At 40.6% G+C, this 27662-nt stretch overlaps 1 long non-coding RNA gene across 3 annotated transcripts; it reads left to right on the top strand.

Moving 5' to 3' along the window:
- Positions 1 to 779: 779 nt before the first annotated feature.
- LOC148421625 (uncharacterized) lies at positions 780 to 27662 on the top strand. 3 transcript variants are annotated; one of them, XR_015866229.1, is made up of 7 exons: positions 780 to 983; positions 10681 to 10835; positions 14650 to 14774; positions 14846 to 15015; positions 22591 to 22709; positions 25873 to 26005; positions 27345 to 27662. It is a non-coding gene; the product is annotated as an uncharacterized LOC148421625 (long non-coding RNA). The 3 variants fall into 3 exon arrangements; XR_015866231.1 differs by lacking the exon at positions 10681 to 10835 and having other exon boundaries at positions 14862 to 15015; XR_015866230.1 differs by lacking the exons at positions 780 to 983; positions 10681 to 10835 and adding an exon at positions 14157 to 14266 and having other exon boundaries at positions 14862 to 15015.

Genomic DNA, 27662 nt, shown 5'->3' with positions numbered 1-27662 from the left:
TACTCAAGATTCAAATTAGGATTTTAACACGTGAACGTATATGGACAATGGAAAGAAAATGGATCCACGACAGCCTGACCAATATTGATTTATTTTTTTGGTCGTTGCTTGGTATTTTGTGTGTGTGTTTTTACAAAGGTTTATTGTTTAAACATAAAGAAATGCTGAGAAAAGGATATGCCAGCCCAGTTAATTCTCCTGTCGTTTGCTTGTAGAGATCAGCAATAATGAAAAATAAAACCTTATTTTTGTCTTTTTTTTTAAATTGGAAACAACAGCAAAATAAAACTCAGATTTTGTAGCACTGCAAGCAAGGTCTGTGTAGCATAGTGGCGCAAACATGGTTCCAACAGAGCAGATATTGGCCGACCTATTTTTAAAATCGACTCACCCGACTTGGTCGACTTATCCCAGCCTTAAATCCCACGACGGTGCAAGCACTCCTTTCTCCCGAAAAAACAGGAGCCTGTAAATTTGTTGACGGCATAACGATGCTCTACTGTATATATTTACCCGAAGAAAAGTGAATCTGGTTTGTTTTTTGTTGCCTTGGAGACACAGAGAGCAGAGTGTCAGAGAAACAACCACGTTATCTGTCCATTCCCGAGCGTGCATGTCCATGTACTGATGTACTTGTGTACGTGTTTTTATGCGTATTATTTACAACACGAGGACACGGGATTGTACTTCAATAACCGGGGGCTGCCTCAAATCGGAATTGCTTCAAGTTTTATGGTCCAGCAAACGGTGCAATGAGAGAGGAGGGTTGGAGATGAACTCAGAGTGACAATCGCACACACACACACACACACACACTTTTGTTGAATATATGCATGTTTTTTTTCTCGCCTACTTCTCAACCGCTTCTCATTTCCACACTTGACTTGCTCCTCCTGACTGTTTTTATTGACTGCAGGTCCGCGGCGCGATTGGCAAAGAAGTCGTGCGCGTCATCAAAATCCTCCCGAACGACGGAGTGCAAAGTGAGTTGGAAAAACATACAGACAGGTTTTGTTTTTCAGTTTTTACTATTTTGTGGCTTTTCTTTTTACAACTTAAGTTTGAACGCAGTTGCAAGTACATTCAAACATATTTACAAAAACGTTTGAATGTATTTCTGTCTTAGTCCTGGTTTCCGTTTTCTTGCTGGTAAGAGCATTCTAGGAATGCAGAACCAATTTGCATTCTTTCTCTGACTGGCTGTTGTCCAGGAAATGCAAGATAGAAGTTTTTTTTTAAGATCAAAGTTTTGCAATTTCCTAATCGAAGGCGTTTTTTAGTAACTTCAACTTTAGCAATACTTTGTTTTACTTGTAGTGTATGTGACAGATGAAATTTAGAAAATTTTTAGAAGATTTCCAGCAAGACAGCACCCAAACAGGAGACATGTTTGAAAAGGTCAGGATGTCCTCTACTGAGCCCACTAGGACTTAGTAGGGTATCCCCAATGAGTTCAGAGCAAACAGAAATAAATGAATAGGGCTGGGTATCAGGAGACTATAACATCCTTTAATAATATATTTCATCAAATAAATATATGAAGATAGACAGATGAGTGTTTGCGTGCGTGTGTGCCCCGGTGATTTGTAGTGTTAGCCCCAGTGAAGTGTGAGCTCTCCCAGTGAAGAATGAGCAGAGTGGCAGCTCACACTTTTGATTTCCCGCAGGCTGACTAGAATTCAAAATGTGGTTATTTCCCCGTTTTGTTTTTTTTTTTCTTACATCTTCCTGCCACCTCTGTTTCTACCGGTGACACCAGGGGTGGGCTGTCTCGTGTTTTCCTGACACGCAAGCGCTTGACTTGTTATTTACGCGGCACGTAAAAGAAAAGGTGATGTAAGATGACCTTGACGTCACTTTAGATTTCCCGCATAGAGTGAAAAAGGGGGCTTAGCGCTACCTTTGTGATGGTTAAGGCACGTTTGAGCATGTGAAATGAAATCTTCGCGAGCACTGCGGAGGATTTGTCTCACAAATCCATTAAGGAAAGAATTTGTTTGGAAAGGGGCACACGTTAGGCCCTGGACACACCAACCTGACGATGGGCAGATCGGCTCAGAAAAAACGCAGTAGCGAGGCCAACTACTGCGTACCTTCCGCGCATGCGTTTGATGTAGTACTCCTCTGTGCCATAGGTGGCGATAGTCACTGTTCCTACCGCGTAGCATACATTTTGCGCAGTGAATTGTGGGATGCCCGACCCCAACTACTATGTACCTTCTGCGCATGTATTTGATGCAATACTCCTCCGTGCCATAGGCGGCGATAGTCAACGCTCCTACCGGTTACATTTTGCGTAATTAATTGTACCTACAGCGCACGCGTTTGATGTAGTTCTACTCCTTGCCATAGGTGGCGGTAGTTACTGTTCCAACCGCGTGGTGTACATTTTAGTTTACCTAAAATTATATCTTTTTTTAACATAAACAAGTAATATAGCAATGTAAATCAACTTTCAGCAAATGTTAACATGTTAGTCAAAAACAGGAAAAAAAAAAAAAAAACGTTGTGGCGTCAAAATGCCTGAAATAAAAATATATTTCAATCCTTATTTCAACTAGAAACATTTTTGGCTAACTGAACCTGATGATGCTTTGAGAAACACCTTTTAAAAGATGTGCCCATATCAATCACAACATCAATTGTTTGTTCTCAACTTCCAACATTGAGACTTCATTTCTGGAGATAAAAGTCTTTCATAAGTTTTCTGGACGATGTCTGTTGTTATCTTTATATGAGAGGAGGAAGGGTGGCGGGAGACGTCACGCAACAATATCAGGCGGCGGCGGCGGCGGCGGTGGCGGTGTGTGTTTAGCTGAGGCTTGTAATTGCTTTGGGACGAGCTCTAATGCTTCCTGTGGAGGTGGGAGGTTTTCTTCTGGTCTGCTAAGAGGCCAGTAAGACGGATAAGCCAAGGGGGCGGCGCCGTACCCCAAGTGAGCGCCCGCTCTCATTTCGCAGCAATACGGCCCACTGGATTGCGCCTGTGTTATGTTATGTTATGTGGATAAAATCCTACGTAGAAAAAGAGTTTTGAAAAGTAGTTTTTTGTTCATTATCAAGTAGGTTCTTATGTCAGCTAGCTAGTTAGTTCGTTAGTTATTTGATGGTTATTTTGTTGGCTGGTCAATGAGTTGATTTGTCTTGGTCGGTTGGATGGACGGATGGTTGGTAGATTCTAGTACGTTTTTTGAGTTAGTTACGCAGTCAGTCGGTTAATTAGCTGGTCAAGCAGCTCTTTTTGGTTCAGTGCTTCTCTTACTATTTTGTTGGTTGGTCAATGAGTCGTTAGTTAACTAGGGTTTGGTTGGTTGGTAGTTTCTTGTAATTTTTTGAGTTAGTCATTCAATTGGTCAATCAAACAGTTCTTAGCTTCTTTCGTTAGTCGATTAGTTATTTAGCTAACTAATCATTTCTTTCTAAGTTGGGCATTGAGTTAGTTGTTTGTTAGTTGCTTAGTTAGTTAGTTCGATTCAGTAGCGACAGCCGGAGTATAAATAAATATAAGAACGCCTTTGCGTAATTCCTACAGCCTCCTAATGTTCTAATAATGAAAAATCTTATTATAGTGAAGCTATTGTTGCCTTGAGGCGCAGTCTTGACACGATGGTCCAACTTTGCAACTTAGCAAATTAGCATAGTCAGCAGACAAGAAGGCCGCCTCAGCCGCCGTTGCATCCGCACGCCGTAAAAATAGACCTGGCTCGCCGCCTCTCCTCGCACACCTCTCTCAATGTGTCAACGTCAGCAACCGCGCACCTGCTGAGGCCACACTGTTGTGTGGTATCAGCGTGCTACGCACGCATCGCGTTTGTGCCTTTATGCACGCCGAAGGTCGCGTATGATGGATATACTCGGGAAGTTGAGGGAAAGATTGCCAAGTATGGCAGTTGACAATGCGCATCACGGCCACCTGCAGGACAGGAGTGGAACTGTATTCTTAGAAAGGATAAAAAAATCGAGATTTAAAAAAAAAAACTTTGTTAGTACTTTTTGAAATGACTCAGAAAGCACCCGCGTTTGGATTTTCTCGTCTCTCAAAGGAGGCTGACCATGTTTAATCAATATGCGGCACCGGCGTGTGTCTTCCGCTGTTTATTTTCTCACAAGCGATAGCGTGAAGCTCATGAAAGTTGAAGGAATGAACGGCGCGCTCCAAGTGAAGTTTAAGCGGGCGGGCAGCGGAGCAGAACCGAGCTTTCTGGCTCTATGGGCAGCGGCGCCTATCGCTGTTGTTGTTCAGCGCATCCAAAGCACTCCCGGGATTCCCAACGTGGAGCCTTATCTCGTACGGGAAACCGATTCGGGGATTAGCGGACGTGAGATTGGGAGACGCTAAAGGCCAAACAAAATGGACTGCTTCTTCACACAGGGATCAGTCAGTCAATTATTTAGTTAGTCACTTAGTTAGTTCATAGCTTGTTTTGTTGGTTAGTAAACGGCTTAGTTAGCTAGGTAGTTAATCAGTTATTTGATGTGTTATTTTGTCGGTTGGTCAATGAGTTGATTTGTTCATTGAGGTGGATTGTTGATAGTTTCCACTAGGTTTTGTTTAGTTAGGTAGTCAGCCACTTAATTAGCGTAGTTTAGTTTCTTTTGTTAGTTAGATGGTCTGCTAGGTAGCTAACTAATTAGTTAATTAGTTATGTGGCAGGTTTGTTTAGTTAGTTGGTTTGTTAACTTTTTTTTAGTTAGTCACTCAGTTAATTGGTTGTTCTTAGCTTCTTCTGTAGGTTAGTTGATGAGTTATTTAGCATGTTAGCTAACTAGTTAGTTCGTTCATTTGTAGGTTCTTTTCTTTGTTGACTAGTTAGTGAGTTAAACTAGTTACTTAATTCATTTGTAGGTTATTTTCTTTGTCAACAAGTTAATTCATTGGGTTGTTAACTTTTAAGTTTTTTTAGTTAGTCACTCAGTTAATTTGTTGTTCTTAGTTTCTATTGTAGGTTAGTTGATGAGTTATTTCGCGAGTTAGCTAACTGGTTAGTTAGTTCATTTGTAGGTTCTTTTGTCAACTAGTTAGTTAGCCACTTTGTTATTTAGTTCTTTTGTTAACTTTTGTTATTCTTTTAGTTAGTCACACACTTAATTGGTTGTTCTTAGCTTTTTTGTAGGTTAGTCCATGAGTTATTCAGCGAGTTAGCTAACTAGTTAGTAAGTTGCTGTTGGAATGTTTCTTTATCAGTTAGTTAGTTAGTTGATGGGTCATTTTGTTGGATGGTTAATGAGTTCATTTGTTAACTTGAAACCTCCTTTGGATATACTTTGGATATATAATTTGTAGCGTAACAAAAGCAGCTGGTACGCATGGCTGTCATAGCTAATCACACCAGTCTCCCACGACGCATCATTAAATCAAGCCATTACAAGGCCGAAGAGTTGCTCATCATCTCAATACCTCAACCTGCGGATCAATGAGGCTTTTTTTTTTGACAAACGGGAATCCATTGACCTGCGCCGGATGCCGTTAATTGGATCGGCCTGCCACTCACCGACGAGTCTGCCGGGACTTTAATAGCGACGGAGCTCGGCCGACCTGTCCCATCGCGTTTATCCCTTTTACGTCTCAGCCGGGGGTCCCGGCGCAGGTGCCGACGTCGCTGATAAAGGAGGTTTTGTCATTAGAGGGGTACTGTCAGAGTTGAGGCTCACCGGGGAGATGACTAGCTATTGGATCTGACGTTTGTATAACGTAATTAAACGCATCCGGTAGCTGCTCCCGTCTTATCCGGAAAATACCCGTACACATACAGTCAGTATGAGAGAATCAAGTTGGAATGGCGTTGTGTGTAGATGCCAGAAGAAGAAAAGAAGGAAAAGAAAACTAAACATTTTTAATTCCCAATCTCCCTTGAACAGATTTCACCGGCTTCTGATTTAAAAACTTGTTAAATGTGCTACCAACGCAATCAATATATATTTGACTTTACAGTTAATCTGTCTCTCTGAAACTATAACTCCAATGTGGCCCACAATAAAAACACAATTTCAATTTAAAACAGGCTTTTTTATATGATCCTCTCCGTTTTGTGATATTCCTTTGTATCAACAAGGAAGGACTCGGACGTTGGTTCCGTCTGCTCACTTCTTTTATTGAAAATAACAACCTCAGCTAACGCGAGCTGCTGTTAGCGGCAACAGGCTCTTGATGCTAACAGCCAACTGACGTCCCCCTCTTGTAGCTCGTCCTATTATGATAATTGTTGTAAACGAATACGGCCAATATAAAAATGCACATCTGTAAGGAAAAAACTGGCTTATGTCAATCAATCTTCATCTGATGGTGTCGAATAAAAAAAATTCTAACATTTAAGTTACCGTTTATGGGATGCACAAATACTTTCATTTTTTGGGACAAAAAAAGTGTGTCTTATAGTTTGGGAATTATGGTAACAATTAATTTGCAAATGGATTAGTTGTTGATGAACCGATTAATCGTTGCACTTCTAGATATGAGGAAAACGTTTTTACTTCAAGAATAAAGAAGAAAGATATTTGAAAAAAAAATTAATTCAATTAGAAAACACAGTTATCATATTACGCTGTAAAAATTTTTTCACAATTGACATAAAAAAACAAACGCTAGATTACAACTCTTATGTTGTTGTTTTTTTTTACTCGCGTTATGTTATCTTTGAACAAAAACATTGACTGCGTTCGCAAAGGACCGAATGTAAAAATATGTCTTGCGCTGATGTGTAAACACTTTCAATTGTTATTAAAGTCTGTGTGGACCAAATTGGGCAAAGTGCCCGTCTGGGCGGCAGTTTGAGGCGCAGTCGCGTTGACAGCTGTGGCAGCCGCGTGGGAACCGGGAAGCTCTAATTGAATGGAAAGGCACTTCCCGGCTGCTTCTTTTCCTCTCCGAAGGGATAGAAATAGAAGTTAGCGGGAGAGGCAAGTCTTGCGACCCTTTATTAAAACAGCTTATGCATACGTTTACGCCGCGTATATATACCGTACGGAAATATCATTTGAAACTTTCACCAAGTTAAACATTTCGGCCTTTTTCACCCCGCTAACGGCCGCGACGTACGCTACGCGTGTCTGGGACTTAGCCCCGTGCGCCGTGGAAAATGTTCCCCATCTCGCCTACGCGGGTGAAGGGATTTATGATGGGAATATTTGGCCTCATTTCGCAACTCTCCAGCAGATTCCATCAGATGAGAAATAGACAGTATGAATCCAAAGGCGTCCGCGCGGCCCAGCACTCGTGTGGAAGAAAGAAATTGTACGGTCGCACAAATGTGGTAAAAAAAATAAATAAATAAATCTTCATTTAAAGCAGTGCTTCTCAAATAGTGGGGCGGGGCCCCCTGGGGGGGCGTGGATCATCCCAGGAAAAAGGCTTTGTTTTTGTCATGTGGAATCTAATTGCAATAAAGTAATAATTGTCATCATTTTCTTTTAGTTTCAGGCGCTTTGGTGCACTTGCTTCTTTTTTTCCATTTTAGACTAAGCTGTAACTCGTATAAACGCGATAAAAATAATTAACAGTTGTTGAAAGTTGATTTATATTGTTTTCTGTTGTTAATGTTATAAAGGATACGGGTGTAGGTATACTTAAACATTTTTCATCAATAATAATCTTATTTATATTCAGTGCATTGACTTGGGGGGGGCGCAAAAAGTTTTTTCTTTTCTAGGGGGGTCCTAGCAAAATATTATATATTAACATGCCGCATTTACCATTGTCTGTAGCTATAACAAACATGGCCGCCTCGGAAGGTGCCACCCCTCATGTAATATCATTAAATGATAACGAGACCTACCATTATATTTCAAAGATAATTTCATTTAAAAACATAATTTAAAAATGACTAAAAATATATTTGTATTTTATCAGGAAAAAAATCGTCAAATTAGTTACAAAACACGAATGCCGATGTGAATGCGGTGCAAGCACTCGAGCAAGGTATGCGGCACCGCTCACGAAAACGGAAACTTCTCGGAAGTTCGGCGCTTGTGACGTCGGCGCTGTTGCGGGCTCATCGCTCTCCTTTTGAAGCCGAGTGTGAAATGGGCTTTAAATCACTTTGGCCGCTCGCAGCCACATTAGCCAAAAGGCCGTCTTATCTGTTTGCCTGCAAATGAGCAAAGTCATTATTGCGTTTTTTTTTTTTTTTTTTTTTTTGGTGGGCGAATCGCGGCCCAGACCAAAATCCTCTCAAAGACGATTCGGCGGCGGGGGGGGGGGGGATTTAACGTGCCAGAGGGCGCCTTACGCAATCTGGTTGCCGACTTCATTTGAAATTTATCTGCTCAAGAAGAAGAAAGCTCTGCAAGCGCCTCTTGGCCTTGCAGTTCTTAATGAGATGAAAGTTCATTCCATCGTTTTTCAAAGTCATCTTTTATACACTGTCGGAAATAAAAACAGTGCCGTTTATTTCGGGCTATAAGCCGCAGCTTTTTTCTCATGATTTGAGACCTGCGGTTTACGGTCAGTTCGGTGCAACGTATCTGCAGTTCTTTTTTTCTACCACCAGGGGGCCCTTTTTATTTTAAACAAGCAGTATACAAACAAGGCTTCAAGGCTTGGTACTGAGAAATCATAAACTAAAATGAATAAAGTAAATAATAATTAATGGCAAAAACTTGGCACACAGAGCAACACAGCTAAATTCATTTCTGAGCGCAAAACAATGAAAAAAAAACGAAGCCTACTTAGATCCAAGCACATTATTTACTTTGAAGCAAATTTTCATCAATTAGCAGTCAGAATGTCATTTTTGGTCATTTAAAACCGAATTTATCCCGATCCTAAACTCAACGCCATTTCACACTGGTAAATAGGGTAAGAGAAGCCGAGGCTTTCGTCATGCAAACATGGTGGAAACATTGACCCCTGGTGGTAGGGTGACAAAGTGACAAATTTGACATGTACGGAAGTCGTTTTTTTATGTTAATATCGCCGAGGATCAGCTTAATTTATGGTGGCAGCTAATATCGTGATCGCGATTCAAATTCGATAAATTGTGCAGCCCTACTTCTTTCTTTCCCTTATTTTCATTTTTTTCAAATACAATTATTATATTTAAATCCTGTAACAATAATGACTCAAACAGATTTTTATTTTCAATTATTTCCAGGATTTCAAAAAGATAACACACATTCAAGTGAAAAAAAAATGTTACATGGATAGTGATCGGTGAAGTCAACTGTAAGCGGCGGCCCCTTTAGCAGCAACAAAAGAGCCATTCAAGGCCGTCAGTCATTCCTCGAGAGCGCCTTATGCGAGTGGAGGTCCTCCCCCCAGTTGGGGAGCGCGGCCCCTTTAATTACAAGTGCCGGACAAATGTCAGCTGCGGGGGTTCAGCCCTCGCGCCTTTGTGTTCTATCGGCCTCCGGCGGCGAGACGGGCTTCTCTCTCTCTCCCTCTCTCTCTCTTTCTGTCTTTCCCCATGCAGTTATCTCCGTGTGTCTCTTTGGGAGATAGAAAATGACAGTGTCCCCACTCTCATCTCATCTGGCTCTCAGGAAACTGTCTGCTGTGATGAATCATCTCATCCTGCCCAGATGGAGAAAAAGAGGGGCGGCAGGAGGGCACACATTTTGTGTTTTCATATATATATATATATATATATATATATATATATATATATATATATATATATATATATATATTAGGGCTGCACAATTAATGAAATTTTAATCACAATCACGATATTGGCTGCCACGATTAATTAACCTGATCCTCGGCGATATTAACATTTCAATCCAGCTATCGTATGTATGTCAAATCAAGCACTTTGCCATCCTACCACCAGGGGGTATGGTTTCACACATATTTGCATGACAAAAGCACCTGCTTTTCCACCCTAATGTATTATTTACCAGTGTGAGATGACGTTGAGTTTCTCACATGATTCCTAATATGAACAGTGCTAGCTGCCAATTGAAACCCTTTTTGAAAAATCCGGTAAATAAATTTGGCTTGAAAAGATCGATAATGTCATTTTGACTGCTCTTTGATTGAAAATGACTTAAAAGTCAATAATGTGCTTGGTTCTAAATAGGATTATTTTTTCATTGGTTTGCACTCAGCAAGTAAGTTAACTGTGTTGCCCTGTGTGCCAAGTTTTTGCTGTGTCTTGGGGGGTGAATTTGGTTTCATTATTATTCATTTACTTTATTTATTTTGGTTTCTTATTAGTAAGTATCAATCCTTGAAGCTTTGTTTATATACTGCTCTTTTTGTAAAGCAAAAAAAAGGGCAATAAATGGAAATGTTTGACCAAACATGATGAATAATGCTGATTTCAAGATTGACTAAATAATTATTATTATTTTGGCCATAATCCTTCCCATAATCCCATCCCTAATTATCTATCTATCTATCTATCTATCTATCTATCTATCTATCTATCTATCTATCTATCTATCTATCTATCTATCTATCTATCTATCTATCTATCTATCTATCTATCTATCTATCTATCTATCTATCTATCTATCTATCTATCTATCTATCTATCTATCTATCCATCCATCCATCCATCCATCCATCCATCCATCCATCCATCCATCCATCCATCCATCCATCCATCCATCCATCCATCCAGGTGTGTGGCGCCTTGAGATACAAGTTTTTGAAAATGTTACTTTTGGCTGTAAATTGCGAGCGCAAACTTGTAGGCGCTTTGATGAGGCAAATTCCGTTTTATGTTCCTCTTTAATCAGTGAGCTCCTCCGGCCCCTCCTCCTCCTCCTCGCAATGTGGGCGACACCCCGGGGTAGCGTTTCAACCCTGTCGGTGGCGTGTTCAGAACGGGAGCGCGGTAATTAGGCCTCTGATGCTCCAATCAAAACGTAATGACGGCTATGTCTCGGCAGAGGTGAGCTGGTTGTTTGTTCATATTAAAATCACACACAAACACACACACACACACACACACACACACACACACACAGCTTCAAGTTGTCAAAGTCTGTGAAAAGTGAGTGCGTGTTCAAGGGTCATTCCGGAATCGATGGAAATTTGAGCTTCGCTTTAATCATTTCTGCTACATATTCATCAATAATAGGTAATAAACTATCATTAGCTCGGCTTAAAGATCAACGGTAGATTTTTAATGACGTGATTTAATACAAGCTGCAAACCTGGCACTCTAATCACAGTAACAGGTTTTCACATGCCTGACGGATGTTAGCTTTCTCTCAGTAGCAGAAACCGTTTAGCTAGCTGTTGCTGGCGACCAAGAGGACAAATTTACTTATGTGAACAAGCAAGTAAAACATTGTCGTATTCCGATTATATGTACAGTATAACGGGGCTTAGCTTTAGCGCCGTGTAGTGTAATTGCACATCTACGGCACTAGGTGGTGCCGAAGATGTCTGTGTAGGAGTTCTAAACTTTTTCAATGGCTGTTAGCATGTAATTAGAAAAGGATTGGTGTAATCTCGTAATTTCATTTAATCGATGTGTTGTCTCATTTATCGCACATTTGCTAGCTCGCTAGCATACCATTTATTGTTAGCATTTTACCAGTTGTGAAAAAGAGCCTAACTAGAAGGGATGGTGTAAGTTATCAATTTTGTGTTGTGCTTTTTGATCTTATTTATCTTTTTCTTTTATTTTATTCGGAATTTAGTTTTATCTTAAAAAATCTCATCTTAAAACATGTTTTTATCAGAAATGTTATACAATCCTTTCATCCACCATAGCACATTTCGCTATTGTACGTTAGCGAATAACGCGTACGCAATTTATCAATTTGTACAACTCTTATTGCTAGCTTGCTATATGTTAGCATCACAGTTCTGTTTTGAAATAGTACTTTTTTTGCGTGCTTTTCGCTCTCATCGTTTTGCTTGTTAGCATACCAGCCGTTAGCTGTTGGATTTCTATGAATGTTTTTTTTTTTATTTTACCCACAAATCCCCTGAGCCCATGCCAAGATGAGATGTTTGCTGGAGTGGCAGCTTTCAATGTGGCATATATAAACACAATCAGATGACTTGGGTGTCGCGGGCAATGGAAGTACGAGCCGCCCGCTAGTAAAAAAGATGTAATCACACGGGCCCTCGTGAATAGCGCTCACATGAATAACTCGGAGCCGCTCCTCCCACACGCTTGTCGTCTGGAGGGCTTTTTCACGCTAACGCACATCATTTGCCTTCACACTAGAGCGATGGGTTCCTCATCTTGACATTTCCGTCACGTACGGAAGGACCACTGTGGTCTTTCGGAATCGGCTCGTGTGCTCGCTTTTCACGTTTTTTTTTTTTCTTATGTTCAACTTTGTCCATACATTGTATTCGATTGTTTTCACCTTGATCGCCGTAATCCCCTTCATCGTCAGAGCTGAAAACATAATATTCAAACGCGTACAAATATGAACGTAATAAAACATTCATGAAATGGAATATGCATTAACACACAGCTTTTGCCTCTTCGGAGGGACTTGCTCGCAAACGCGCAAACTCAAAAGCTATGTGCCGAATCCGCAATCAAGCTACCTTTTATCTAGCTCACGACTCCGGAATTGCGAAGAAAAAATAAAAGCGTCCAACGCGAAACCGGAAGTTACATTTCAGACATCAAATATCAAAATTAAATACGACCGTAACTTTTGAACATATGGTTATTGACTGTATCTGCTAGCAAAAAAGATTAAAGCTACAAAGGGCAACATGCTAACTGACCTCAATACTGCCACCTAGAGGACAGGACTGGAAAGTTATCCGCCAAATGCTAACCCTACATTCTACTCTGGAAGCCTAGAAAGAAAAAAAAACTATAAAGAATAACACGGCTTAATCATTTCGTGTCAATGCTACATGCTATATGCTAGCAGAAATCTAGAAAACTACAAAAAATACATCTCCCTGACTGCTTGAGCGCCACCTTCTGGGCTGCAGTGGAACATTATCCAACGGTACTAACGCTATATTTCTAGAAAAGCCATAAACTAGGTCATGTCTCAATCCCAAACTCGTTGACAAGAGCAAGTAAACAAAACTTTGAAAAACGTCCTAATGACGGCGCCATAATGACGAAGGGTGTCCTCGACGTCCTCGGCTGCGGCGCAACCGCATTTTCTGTCTCCTCCATCTGTGTAAAAATGATGGATGGGAAGGCTTTCCCTTTTCTTTCGGCGAAGCTTTCGTTAGCCGCAGAGATAGGGATGAATCACGCTTTTATGTGGAGGTGTTCCGGAAGGGTACGATACAAAGTCGGCGGCTCCCCGCGGCCGTGCGCCAAAGTTAAGTCGGGACCCCCGGAGAGCGACGTTTGATACCCTTTAGGATGACATCATCAGACGTTGAGGATTAAGAGGCCTGAGGTTAAATTAAGAGTTTCAAGAGGATGCGCAAAAGTTTTCCCGCGACATGACGGATCGTGCATTATTCACGGGCTTCTCCTCACCTTGAGAGGTGACGGGAAATTTTTCGCTCCCCCCTTAGGACGCACTTCATCGACCCCTTTTTCAAACGCGTCGGAACGCGCTTTCAACTAACTTTGCTTTAATGATGACGTTTTCCGATTTGTTTTGAAAGCCTTTTTAACGCTTCGTTCCAGGTTTGATTTGTGAATCGCCGGGCCGAACTTTCTATGTAGGTTGCGCAGCCCCCGCGCTTAAATCCGAGAGGCGTCGGTCCTCCCGCTCGCTCCTCGACTATTTGGAAAAGTGGAGATAGAGCAAAGGGGGGGAAAAAAAGAATTGGGGAAGAGAGATGCCGCCGGGGGCGCTTTGCTACACTTCACAGGCAGCTATCTAATTACTTTTCTTCCTAACTAACTAACGAGGACTCTCGGAACAGCGGGGGGAACAACAAATATCTCACAGCCCCTGCCTTAATCCCCCACATGCTATATATATTTATATATATATATGCTCTTTCATAAACAAAGTGTTGAATCAGAGTCAAAAGAAAGTCGAGGCAGCCAAGTCTGGTTTTTTATGGAGGTTGAGGATGGGATAGCTTTCTTGTCATGAAACTTCCAAAAATAAGGCAACCGTAATCAGTTCAATAGGCTCAAAGTGTCCAAGAAACGCACCAAAACAATAACAAACGGGAATACAGAATAGTAGGGGATCAAAACATAAGGGTTAGGGTTGGATTTAGGATTAGGGATGGGGATGGATCCTTAAAAATATTGCCGTATTTATGCAGCGTTTCCTGTTTTTTTTTTTTGCAGTGAGCGGTTGCCGGAAGATCCCCACTGTGAGACTTAAGAATCATAAGGGAGTGCAAACAAAGCAAGACTCGGAGTCAAAAACGATCTTTTGCAAAAGAGGGAGAAAGCACCAAAGTGTTCCGGTGATCTCGGGCTCTCCTTTTCGTTTCGTTACAAAGAAGGCGGTTACAAATTTCACAGTAATGTCATATCGGGAATTTTTTATTTCTGTGTGTGTAATTGTGCGTGTGTGTGCGTGTGCGCGTAGGTGTGCAAGCAATGTGTTTTTATGCGATAAAATACATACACATATACAATTAGCCCATCATTTCCCTCGTGTTTATCAAATAAAAATACATCCCTCATTATAATCTCACATTTCATCATAATTATAATATCATTTTTATTTTATCCTGTCAAGTGATATTGAAAAACACACTACTTTTTTCTATGGTGTTGGCGCAGATTATTTCTATTTTTCGATCGGGAAAGATGATTTGATATGCGTTTTTTTCTCCTTTCACAGAATGAATTAGAAGAACGAAGAACGTCCACCTCACAGTTCAAAGGTCTCGGTTCAAATCCACCTGGCTCCGGCCTTCCTGTGTGGAGTTTGCATGATCTCCCCAAGCCTGCGCGGGTTCTCTCCGGGTACTCCTGCTTCCTCCCACTCCCCAAAAACATGTATGGCAGGTAAATTGGACATACTAAATTGTGCTTAGGTGTGATTGGTCGTAGGTCTCTGTGTGCCCTGCGATTGGCTGGAAACCAGTTCAGGGTGTCCCCCGCCTACTTCCCGAAGCCAGCTGAGATAGTCGCCAGCAATCCTGCGACCCCTGTGGGGATAAGCGGCTATAGAAAATGGATGGATGGAAGTCAAGGCAGCGAGTAGGTGAGTTTGCGGATGGTGACTCGCTTTTATGCCTACACACTCAGCTATTAGTTACATTTAATTTCACAGCACATAAAGCTAGACATTATTAGTCCCCCCCCCCCCCCCAGTCAAACTGCGAAGCATACTGGAAAGGCCGTCAGCCGCGGAATATGCCATACCTGGGAATGATTGGAAATGAAATTATGAAACAATGAAGCCCATGCGCCCGCCACCCACCCACTCGTCTTAAAGCAACCCCCGTTATCGTTCCGTCCTCGTCTTCATGCGTCTCAAGATAAGCCGTTTGCTTGCTTTTTCCCGACGCAAAGTGATTTGTTTCTTTTCCTTCCTCGCTGTCGTTATCTTCACCTGCGTGTAAAAGGCGGAACGTTTTACCGGCGCCTAATGCGTAAAGTGCAGCACGAAAGCATCTTAATTAGCCAGTCGCACACGTCAATCCCCGCAAATGGGACATTTACGGGCGGACCGCCGCGTCTCGGAACGCGACAAAATGACTCAAAACAAAATCGGGTCGGCCATTTTTCACGCTCGGCCGAGTGTGATTAGCGTCACAAATGACAGGATGCGGCGGGCGCTGTCCGTCATCTGCACTGACCGGACACCGTTAGCGACACCTGCGCACATTTTAGGACAGCCGCTATGAAACTTCATGGCGGTGTAAGGTTGCAAATATATGATAATAATTACATATATCATCATAAAAACAAGTACTTGTCATGATTGCGGGTGACGCTGTATCCTAATGCAATTCCAATGTACTCAACTTTTCTTCTTCTTTTATTCCATTTAATCATCATTGTATATAAATCAACAACGCGCCAAATAAAACATCAGTGTACAAGAATGTAAAAAATTCATTCATTTGGCCTTATTAATTTTACTTGCCGTCGTGCTCTTAAATTCGCATAGATGGGCAGAATTTGTATCATGGGTCCCATTGTTTTAGGAAATCAAAATAGAGCTGGCAAAATTTGATTTTATTTATATTAGTACTCAAATTAAACTACCGTATTTTCCGCACTATAAGGTGCACCTAAAAGACTTTTTTTTTTTTTAAAGCTGAAGGTGCGCCTCATAATCAGGTGCGCTTTATATACAGTATATATATATATATATATATATATATATATATATATATATATATATATATATATATATATATATATATATATATATATATGGATCAATATTGTCATTCATTGAGGGTGCGCCTTATAATCCGGTGCGCCTTATATATGGAAAAGGTTTTAAAATATGTCATTAATTGAGGTTGCGTCTTATAATCCGGTGCACCTTATGATTCAGCATATCGCGACTATAAACAAACTTAAAAAATATAACCAAAAAATGTTTCAAATTTTGCACATTTTGCCAGGTTATGTGATATTATGAGCACAACTATACGATACTCATGTTGCTAAAATTGAATAAACAACACAGCAAATATTCCAGCAATATTGAAAATGTGTAGACGCCGGAAACGGCGCTCGCAATACTCGGCGCGCTACAATCGAGTAATCGCACATAGTAGCTACTTGGTGCGTTGATCGTTTATGCCACTCGGCGCTGTAATTAAATGCCAAAGTGCTACGCGCTGCCCTCCGTGATTGAGTATGCTAATTAAGACCTTGCGGGAAGTGTGACATTTGCACGCCGGAGAGGCCGAGCGTAATGAGGGACGACGTTCGGGACGTTCGTTCAATCGGAACCGGCCTTTTATCGATCGCGACTCCCAGCTCGATATTGACAATAGAAGGCGCGCGCGGCTCCGCGCCGCACCGCGTCTTTTGTTTTATAGCCGCGCATAAAAACAAAGACAAGCAATCTAGCGGCACGGCCAAACAATGACAGATTGTTTGTTGCGTCCCTTTGGTTTCGTACAGCGGCGGTACACAAAGAGCTTGCGGCTCCTTGGCTTGTTTCGCCGTAAAAAACACGATTTTGGTGCAAAAAGCCCGAGGGGAGAAATTGCTGTTAATTACTCGGTTCACAAGTTGACTAGCTTAGTTAGCCAGATAGCTAGCGTTTTTGTTTGTGTGATTGTGTTTTGGAAACCCACAAAAGCGACTTTCTCAAAAATGTTATGCTATTACCGCCGTATTTTTCATACTATAAGGCGTACCTGATTATAAGGCGCACCTTTTTAGAATTGTTTTCATATATAGGACGCACCGCAATGTAAGGCACATAGAATAGAAGCTACTGTAGTGGCTGGGCTTACACCATGCATCCACTAGATGGAGCCGCGCTAAAGGGAATGTCAACAGAACAATCAGATAAATGATTAATAGACAATCAGAAATTACTGTACTTCTCCGTGTTTTTTACCCTCATTTTCAACCTCCATATTGGGGGGGGGGTTGTCTTATAACCGCACAACTCAAAACCAGACCGATTTTCAAAGTCTGTCCATTTGTAGCTACTTATTTTTTGTCAGAAACCGACATGACCCCCGTACTTTTCGGACTCGCTCGTTCGTACAGGGCTGTACAAACAAAATCAAAAACATATTTCGCCAGTTTTTTGCTTCAGAAAGCAACAAAACCTTCAAACCTTTCGGATTTTAAGTCCCTCATAAGTTGCACCAAATTGCATTAGTAGGCAGAAAAATCACATTTGTACAAGGACTTACAAACAAACAATATTTAGCTACTTTTTTAGCGACATAACGTTAGTACTTTTCGCACGATAAATCACTCAGAAGTATAAGTTGTACCAAACAAAAGTAAAGAAATAAAGTATATATGGACATTTTCTATATTACTATATTTTCTATGATCAAATTCTACATTTTTCTGTGATTTGTGAAGATTACTGTGAAGAAAATCCTTTTTTTTTTTCCAAGTAAACTCTGGTGTTTCTCAGCGGGGTTTGTTTATGCGACAGTATGATTTATTTTGCTTTCATTGCTCCCCCCTAAACCAAAATGTATTCCGTCTGCGGGGGGTCCTGAATTAGCCTCATAGAGCTGTCAAAGTGAGCCGCGGCGTCATAATTTTTATATATATCTATATATATATATATATATATATATATATATATATATATATATATATATATATATATATATATATATATATATATATATAGAGAGAGAGAGAGAGAGAGATATATAGATTTTTTTTTTTTTTTAAGATGATGTTGCCTGCTTTACCGTGCGTTCCTTCTTCTTTGAAACATTAGCGTTAAAGCGTCAGAAAAATCTGCGGCGGAATGCAACGGCAAACGCCGCATTCGGGAAAATGTGGGAATTTTCAGAGCTTTAATGAAGACCCGAGACAAATGCGGCGTAATATTATCAATAAAAGAGTTGATGAGAGGCGTGGCGTTAGGAGACGAGTCCAAATACGACGTGTTTTGTCTCGAAGAGGTGACGGGAAGTGAGAGAAAAAAAAGATAAAAGTCTCGCTAAGACAAAGGCAAATCATCGCCAGGAGCGTTGGGACGTCCCCAATAAATTTGAGATGAGGTCAGCTTTAACGCTTGCTCTAATTTATTCACCCGGCAGACAAGAAAATGTCGTCGTCTCATGTTTTAATGATGCTCGCTGCCGAAGATAGACGTTTTTTTCTGTCCCTATGTTTACATCCGTATACGCTTGTTGTTGTGTGTGTGTGTGTGTGTGTGTGTGTGTGTCAGACGAGGCCCATGTGTGTCCTATATGTTGTCCTTGCCGAGGCCATTTTGGTGAGTCCCGTTAGTCCCGATCTCTTTTTGATTTTAGACTTGATTTTGACTCGATTTTAGAGTTTATTTTTGAAATGGATTTTCATTGGGGTTCGGCTAAGTGTTAGGGCAGAGGTGAAACCCTACAATGCTGTTTTACTCTCTTTAATTTTCTTTGAATGCATTTATTAATTGAATTTAATTATTTATCCATTTCTTCTGTTTAATTTAGTTTTTTTGTTTGTTTATCTTATGTGTTCTACACAAAATTGACAAAATATGTATTTTTTTTAACAAATGGAAAAGAGATTTCCATTTATTTCATTCAATTTAAGAAAACACTTTAAATTGGGATATAAAGATAGATAGATAGACAGCTAGATAGATGCTAACTAGCTAGCAAAATAAATAACAAGCTAGCAAGATATGTAGCTTGCTGCGGATAGATAGATAGATAGATAGATAGATAGATAGATAGATAGATAGATAGATAGATAGATAGATAGATAGATAGATAGATAGATAGATAGATAGATAGATAGATAGATAGATAGATAGATAGATAGATAGATAGATAGATAGATAGATAGATAGATAGATAGATAGATAGATAGATGATTTTCGATGATCGTAAAATCGATGCCAAAACTAAGCAAATGTCTTCTTTTGTAAACTTCATATTTTTGTGTTCTCTAACCGGTGCACACAGCTTCCCGCTTTTGAATCAGTTGGAGGAATCATATTTTGAACATGATCCTCTTCGTTTTAGTAATATTCCTGCGCGTGAACAAGGATGGACTCAGACGTTGGTTCTGCGCGCTTGCTTCTTTGATTGAAAATAATGCCGGAACGACCTCAGCTAACACGAGCTTCTATTAGCTAGAATACAGCAGGTATAAAAATGCAAATCTTCGCTTCCGGATCCTCGGTGTCGAACAAAAACAAAAAAATATAATTGCGCTGGTTAAGTGTTGCGTTAGGCGCTACCATTACGACAATGGGAAGGCCCCACTAAGCCAGTAAGACGAACCTGTGCGTGTATGTGTCTGAGTGGGTCCGCGTGTCCGCGCATCCGCTTTTCGTGACGTACACGGCAACTTCAATTTCAGTCTTTCGTGATTCCCAAATAGGGGAACCAACGATAAACGTCTCTGCCAGCCTGTTTAATTCCGCCCCCCCCCTCCGGCGTCGGAATGACGGCGTATACCGTCAAAGTCGGATCATTCCGGCTGCATCCGAATGGATCGGTCGCTCTCTTCGGCCGGCGTGATTGAGGTGCATCCTAATGGCGTCCCGGAGGCCGGGTGCCGTTATTGAAGGCGGACGCGGCGCCAGGAGCGGCACACAGCAGATAACTGGAAATTGAAATTTCTTCCACACCAAAAAAAAAATGCAATGAGTTGATCTGACCTGGCCAAAATTGAAAAGGAAAGGAAAACAAGAATGCTGGTGGCTAGCCAATCAAACTCGAGCATAGCAGTTCCCAAATATGCTAACATCTGAACCAAAGTATTTGTTTTTTGATTATAGCCACTCAGTATTCATACCATTAAAGCTTTATATGCAGTTTATGTTCTCTGCATTTGCACCTAAATTCTGTATAGAGCAGGGCTATAAAACTCATTTTATATATTGTATGTGTATATACATATGTTTAAAATCAAGATGAATAAAGTCAAATAAATGGCCAAGCCATCATTTCTCCGAAAATCCCTCAAAACAAATGGAAATGGAAAGCTTTTTTTCCCATTTGTTCATGAAACATTTCCTATAGAATAAGTCGAATGAAAAATAAATCATGAAAAACTGACTGAATGATTAAAAAGCTAGAACTATAAATACAATTTAACATCCAGTGGAAGGAAGGAAGGAAATACCCCTATCAAAATTTATGGTTGTACAACTTCTTTTCAAGGAGTACAATGAAGTGCAAAAACATTCAACAGAATACAATGTGTGGCGTCCACGTGATGACAAAAAGTGACAAAAGTGAAAAACCTCCTTGCGGGCCAGTTCCAGCCCGCGAGCCGCACTTTTGACACCCTCGGTATAGAAAGTACCATTATACAGTGTATAATAGCATTTGTGCAAATATATGCATGCCTGTGCAATGAATCACACGTCGGCTCTTTGGGAGGCTGTGTGACTTTGACTGAAAACAACAGCCCTTAAAAAAAGGAAAAAAAAAAAGAGGCGCATTTAGCCTTTTATTGTGGTACATAAAAGCAGCCATTACAGACGCAATGTCACCCTCCTCCGTCCTGAATTAATGGAGCCGGTCCAGGGAAGATGGCCGCCATTAACGGGAGGGGGCAAGAATCCATCGGCCACGCCGGATGACAAGTTCATCGCTGGGTCACAACCTTGAACCGGCACCTGGGATACTTTATTACTGGAGGGAAGGATTTTCTACTTGGTAGCGTTCCCTCACATATTGAGCAATTTACAAATTTGCAGATCATTTTGAAGTATTTATTTGGCGCCATCTTGTGGCCTATGGGTCCCAAGAAACTATAAATTAAGGAGATTGATGTTTGCCGCCATACGTTTGCTGGCAGGACTGTGTTGTTTTCTACTCCACTCCTATAGGTGGCAGTAATTCACATTGGACACTTCCACCTCACCAAATAAGAGGTTTTTTTTTCACTTTTCCCTCATGCAATTATACTTTATAAAAACACTAAATTTGTTTGACTAAACCAAAGTCATTTGCTTCTGTTCATTGAAATGTATTTAAAATTTAGCAAACTGACCTTGCAAAATAGTCTTTTCATTGTATAATCTCTATTTAAACAGAAAGGTTTAAATAACTTGTCACAAGGAGTTCTGGTACAAAAAAATGGCACGATTTGGCCCCTAAACGTTAAAAAAATCAAAAAAACTTTTTTTTCGCAGTAGTATGGTGGTGCACTGCCCCTTTTGCCCCACCCCTGTTCAACTATACTATATAAAAAACAAATTTACCCACACTTCTGTTCAGTTTTTTTTCCCCGCGTAATCCACCCCTTTAGCTAGCGAAATAATACAGCAAATGCTTTGTTTAATTTGGATTTATTCTACTAGAAAATTCACATTAAGTTTCAACTCATTTCTAGTTCTGCTACAAAAAAGGATTCTATATATTCTATTCTATATATATATATATATATATATATATATATATATATATATATATATATATATATATATATATATATATATATATGTTTTTGCACTTCAGCGTACTCCTTGAAAATGATGGTGGTGTACTGCCCGTTTTGCGCCCCGCCTTGCAATGACACCATTAAAAAAACACTACATTTGTTTAAAAAAAATTAGGCCATGATGCAATAATGCTAGGTGTAAGTTTTGTTTTTTAATTTGGTGTTTTTGCCCCCGTCTCCATACGTCTCAGTTAGCTAGCGTGAACATGAGCACTTCTCCATCCACTTACCTGTGAAATGGATGAAAATCCAAGCAATAAATGAAGCACGGTCGTTAGGGACCAGCCCCAAAAGCTTCTAATTGCTTATTCATCCAAACGTTTTACTCGGAGCGGCTGCGACGCCAAATTTACTTCAAATGTGCAAAAAAATGCAAAAAAGATGCTAAAAGCGCTGACGCGCCGGGACCGTTGCTCTAATTTCCCCACTTTTCCATCCCCGTGTGTTTTGTCTGGATATTTTGTGGCTTAATTGCATTTCCCCTTCCTCCCCTGACTCTTCATCATTTCACATGATTTCATTTATATTAAAATGTCACAATATTAGCGAGAGCGAGGCTCGCTTCCAACAATGTACCGTACGCTAACTTACTTCTATAGCTCATCAAAACGGCATAGGGACGGATCGATTACCCCCCCCCCCCCCCCCATAAAAATGGGGGACACTGTGTCAAAGTTTGATGATGACTTTCCGTTTTTTCCAGGAAAACGTGGCCTGAAAAGTTTGAAGGAACGAGCTCTCAACAGCAGTTTTCACTGATGAACAGGAAATGGGGCAGACGCGCAGATGATAATAGGACCCCCGAAAAAAGGACCCGTGATGGTAATTGAGCAGGATGTGACACCACATTTGGCTTTGCGCTCGGCAGAGCCATCAGCACGTAATAAGCGCTTTCGTTTGGAGGAACTTGTGACCCGGCTGAAGTAGATTTTTTTTTTTTTTACGCACGTCTCGTCCATTCCCTGTCAATTCCCTTTAATTGCCTCCGATAAAGCCGTCGGCTTCTTTAGGCTTTCTTATGATAAATGTCTGACTTTTAGCTCAGCCTGGTCATTTCGGATCGGCTCAGTTCATTTGACCTTGTTTTTGGTCGCTACCTGGGGCCGCACGATTAATCGAATTTTAATCGCGATCAGGATAACGGCTGCCACGATTAATTAAGCTGATCCTCGGGGGTATTAACGTTTAAAAATTGTCAAATCAAGCACTTTGTCATCCCACCACCAGGGGGTATTGTTTCACACAACATTGCATGACAAAAGCCTCTACTTTTCTCACCCTAATATATTATTTACCAGTGTGAAAGGGCGTTGAGTTTCTCACCTGATTCCTAAGATTTACAGTGCTAGCTGTCAATTGAGACCCATTTTGAAAAATCCGCAAAAAATTGGGAGTAAATTAGGTTTGAAATGACTGAAAATGACATTTTGACTGTTAATTGATTAAAATTTGCTTGCAAGAAAATAATGTGCTTAGTTCTAAGTCGGCTTCATGTTTTTCATTGGTTTGCACTCAGCGAGTAAGTTAGCTGTGTTGCCCCGTGTGCCAAGTTTTGGCCATGTCTTGGCTCAATTTGTTTTCGTTATTATTCATTTATTTTAGTTTATTATCATTATTTTTAAGTATTAAGCCTAAAAGCCTTGTTTAGATGCTGCTTGTTTTTAAAAAAAGAAGGCAATAAATAGACATGTTTGACCAAACAGGATGAATAATCGCGTCGGATAAAAAAATACAATAAAATAAAAAAATCTAATCTTTAAGTTGCCATTTAAAGGACATACTCATAGTTTTGGCCTTCGTTTATTTGGGGATAAAATGTCTGATATTATGATATATTATGAATCATGGCAATTTGTTATTTTAACGCGAGATTGTAGAAAGAGTTGAAGAAGGTTTCACAATTAAAAAAGTGAAGAAAAAAAACACCTTGAAGGACAATGGAAGGACTGTGGGCCTCTCCTGTCCCATCTGGCCTGTGTTTTTTGGTGGGAACGGACCCCTTCAGTGGCACCCACTGAATAGGGGTGCGCCTCCGTCTCTTGGCAAGAGGGCCAGTGCCAATGGCCTGGTTTTGTCTGCGCCCCCTTCCCCCAGACGCCCCTAGAAGTTACACGCTCGTATAACGGAAACACATGCATTTTCTTCAAGTGCAAATGAGAAAATGGGATTAGTTTGGGGGGGGCAAGCGTTATCGCAAAAGAAAACCTCTACAGTATTTTTAGCATTTTCACTCACCTTTCAAGGCCAGCCGAATATTGTGTGCTACGTCGATATAAATATGGGCGGTATCGTGTGAAACATTGACTTCCATTCTTTACTTTGAATTGCATGTAGATAATAGCTGTTATAAGCGTGGAAACACTGCCATCCAATGGTCACAGTTATCACTGCAGTGCTCAATTGACTTATATGAGGTAAGCATCAGTCAAGAATGAGAGCTCCTCTCCATAAAAAAAACGTATTTGACCAGAATTTGATCATTTTTTGTGTTTATACTTTTTTAAAAGATGAAAATTCTAGTCCGTGGCACCGAATGAGTTAAGAAAGTGGATTCATTGGTGAATGAATCCCCCTGCTTATTTTTTTTCCCCATTCAAGTTGGTTCAATGCTCGAACGAAATGACGCCCTAGTGCCCTCTATGGAGCAGATGCCACCGGTTGTTATGATGTAAAAAGTGGATCCCCCAAATTCCCCGTTTTTCACCCTTAATTCAAAGCCTAACCCTCCATGATGAGAAAAGGAATAACTCAGGTCCCAAACGAGGCGCGCGTTTTGTTCTCTGATAGCGCCGGAATCCTTTAAGAAGCGGCGCCGCTATCAGCTAGCGTGAAAATGTTTGGCCTTTATAGATGTTTTGTTTTTCTTCGCGCCGGTGATGAAATATGCTGCGAAACCATCGATCCCTAACTCAATTTCCTCGCCGCGCGGCGCCAGAGAAAAGCAATTATTAGGTAATATGAGACGAGTCGCGTGTACAATAATTAAACAGGCCTCCCCGTGGAGCCCCGCCCCTCCCCGAAACAGCCGCTGGACCAAAACAGCCGCAAACACACATCATTGTATTCATGCTGGCTTTTAAGTCCCTGATGAGGAGGGGCTGATTTATCTCCGCCGATACACGTGTGGGGTCCCTTTTGTCGCCGTGCCAACCTCCTCTTGCAATTATTTTGTGTGTGTGTGTGTGTGTGTGTGTGTGTGTGTAGTAGGGAGGGGGCTGTCCTTGAGTGGGTGAGAGGCAGAACCCATCAATGAACAATGTAAACTGCCACACACAATAAACACTAGAATTTAATACAAATCTACGTGTGTGTCCAAAAAGTGAGAAAAAAATTATGACATCAAATAATCACATAATTGCCCCCTCCGCAAAATCATGAAATTCAATTTTAGTGTATTTTATTTATAATCTAATATAATGTATATTAAACATATTTTATATATATATATATATATTTTTTTAATTATTTTTATTTATATATTTTATTTATATTTATATTTTTTTATTATATTTATATATATTTTTTTATATATATATTATAGTATATATCAATTTTTTTATTTTATATATGGTATATATATATATATATATATATATATTTATATTTTTTTACTTTATATATAGTATATTATAGTCTAGTATATATATATATATATATATATATTTTTTTTTTATGTGTGTGTATCAAGGGACCCTAGTTCAATTCCAGCTTTCTCCGGCCTTCCTGTGTGGAGTTTGCATGTTCTCCCCTAGCCCGTGTGTTCACTCCAGGCACGGCAGGTGAATTGGACATAATAAATAGTATTATTAGCTAAATTAACTAGTTTTTAAATTTACAAGCGACATCTAAAATATAAGTCCTTTTTGATGAACAATTTTTGCACAGTTGAGTTGTTAAAAATGGATATTTTTAAAATAAAATATCTTGGAGCGCAAATTTAAGACTATTGTTAATGTTATCGTATGCTTTGTAATTTCTCCCTCAGCAGTGATGCAAAAAAGCGAGGCAGCAGAAAGGAGCAGGAAGTGGCGACCGTGTGATGACCTGGGAAGAAAAAAAAAAACCCAGCTGAAGTCCAATGAGACAAATGGACGTGTGGACAAAAGCGCCCGGGGCAGGTTGGCTTCTGCTGCATACTTGATCACAAAGGGGAAGTCGGCCTTTCTAGCAAATGCTTGAATAGTACTTGGACGTGGATAGCGAAAAAAACCCCACACTTTTCAGGCTGCGTTTGAAGGACATTCCAAATAAGGACACTCTTGACAAACACGTCAAGAAGGCTACAGACGACTTAAAATTCATTTCAATTACAGTCCAAGTTTGGATTCTGTGACAGATCCGGCCTTTAAAGATCACGAAAGGAAGTTAACGTTTCAAGGATCCTTCAATTTGTCGTTGTTAGCCTTCAAATGTGTGAGGCAGCCCATTTTGAAGGACATGAGTCTACCAACAATGGTAGCGAGCAGCCTGACAAAATCTCAACACAAAATGACATTCGAAGGGCATTTCAAATAGCGTAAGCCTTAAAAGGCAAGAAATTCCTTCAAATGCAGCCTTCAAAGGCTGTAGTACATCACAAACATCACAAACAACACTTGTGATACATCGTTCAACAGACAAGGAAAGAAGTCCATTTGAAGGACCTTTCCAATCATAAGTGCCTTCATGCATGTCGTCTTGCAGACATGGCCTTCAAGTGTGAGCTCCAAGGGAAAAATACGCAAAAGAAAGCCTCATTTGAAGGTAACTTTGATTGGGCTTCAAATATAGGCCTATGAAAAATGCGTCCAATTTAAGACACAGATAACAAAGGCTTCAGCTGATGGACTGTATGACATCATGCGCCTTCAAATGCAGCCTTCAAAGACTGTAGGAGGTCACAATTTATAGTTGCGATCCATCCTTCAACAGATTTGAAAATATGCCTGCATTTGAAGGACCTTTCAAATTGTTTGCCTTCACGTGGGAATCTGTGTATTATTGGCCTTCAAATGTGAGCTCCAAAAGAGGAAAAGAAAGCCACATTTGAAGGAAACGCTGATAAGGCTTTAAATATGTCCTCTGAAGGATCTGCCCATCTCAAGACACAGATAATGAAGAGTGCGGTTGAATGCACCGTACGCCGTCATGTGCCTTCAAATGCAGCCTTCAAAGGAAGTCCCAATTAATAGTTTTGATTCATTTTTCAACAGACATAAAAAGTTTGGAATTGTGAGTACCTTCATGCGTGAAACCTTACATTGAATGCCAGCTCCAAAGGAAACAAAATGGAAAAGAAAGCCACATTTGAAGGACACTTTGATCGCGCTTCAACTATCTCCTCGAAACGATGCGGCCATCTTCACAAAGGCCGCAGTTGATGGACACGGTGTTCCTTCAATGCATCCTCCATTCTTTTGCTACTCTGACGCATTTTCTGAAGACGTTGAAGACTTTGTTTCTCCTTCCTTCCGTCAGGCGGGCAACGAAGGGAGAGAGGGCTCCCCTCTCGGACGGTCCGCGTGCGAACCTCCTCCTCCTCCATAGCAACAGTGCTTCGTAGCAACCGTCTCTTTGAGCGAGGGCAGCTTGGAGGCCGTTCACAGGCTGCGTTTCAAGTACGATCACCGATCGCCACCTCAAGGACCATTTCGCTTCAGGCTCATTTGTTTTTTTTTTTGTTGTTGTTTTTTTTTTAATTATTTAACCCCTGGGTGTCCGGAGGGTTTTTACTGACCTCACCCGACCTGGGCTGACCTTGAAATGGTCATAAAATGGTCAAATATATTTTTACTC

The sequence above is a fragment of the Hippichthys cyanospilos genome, chromosome 7 (assembly GCF_059441005.1).
Source record: "Hippichthys cyanospilos isolate Australia breed blue-spotted pipefish chromosome 7, RoL_Hcya_1.0, whole genome shotgun sequence".
Taxonomy (NCBI): domain Eukaryota; kingdom Metazoa; phylum Chordata; class Actinopteri; order Syngnathiformes; family Syngnathidae; genus Hippichthys; species Hippichthys cyanospilos.
Note: the sequence above shows the minus strand (reverse complement) of the source record. Positions and strands in the feature narration are given on the sequence as shown.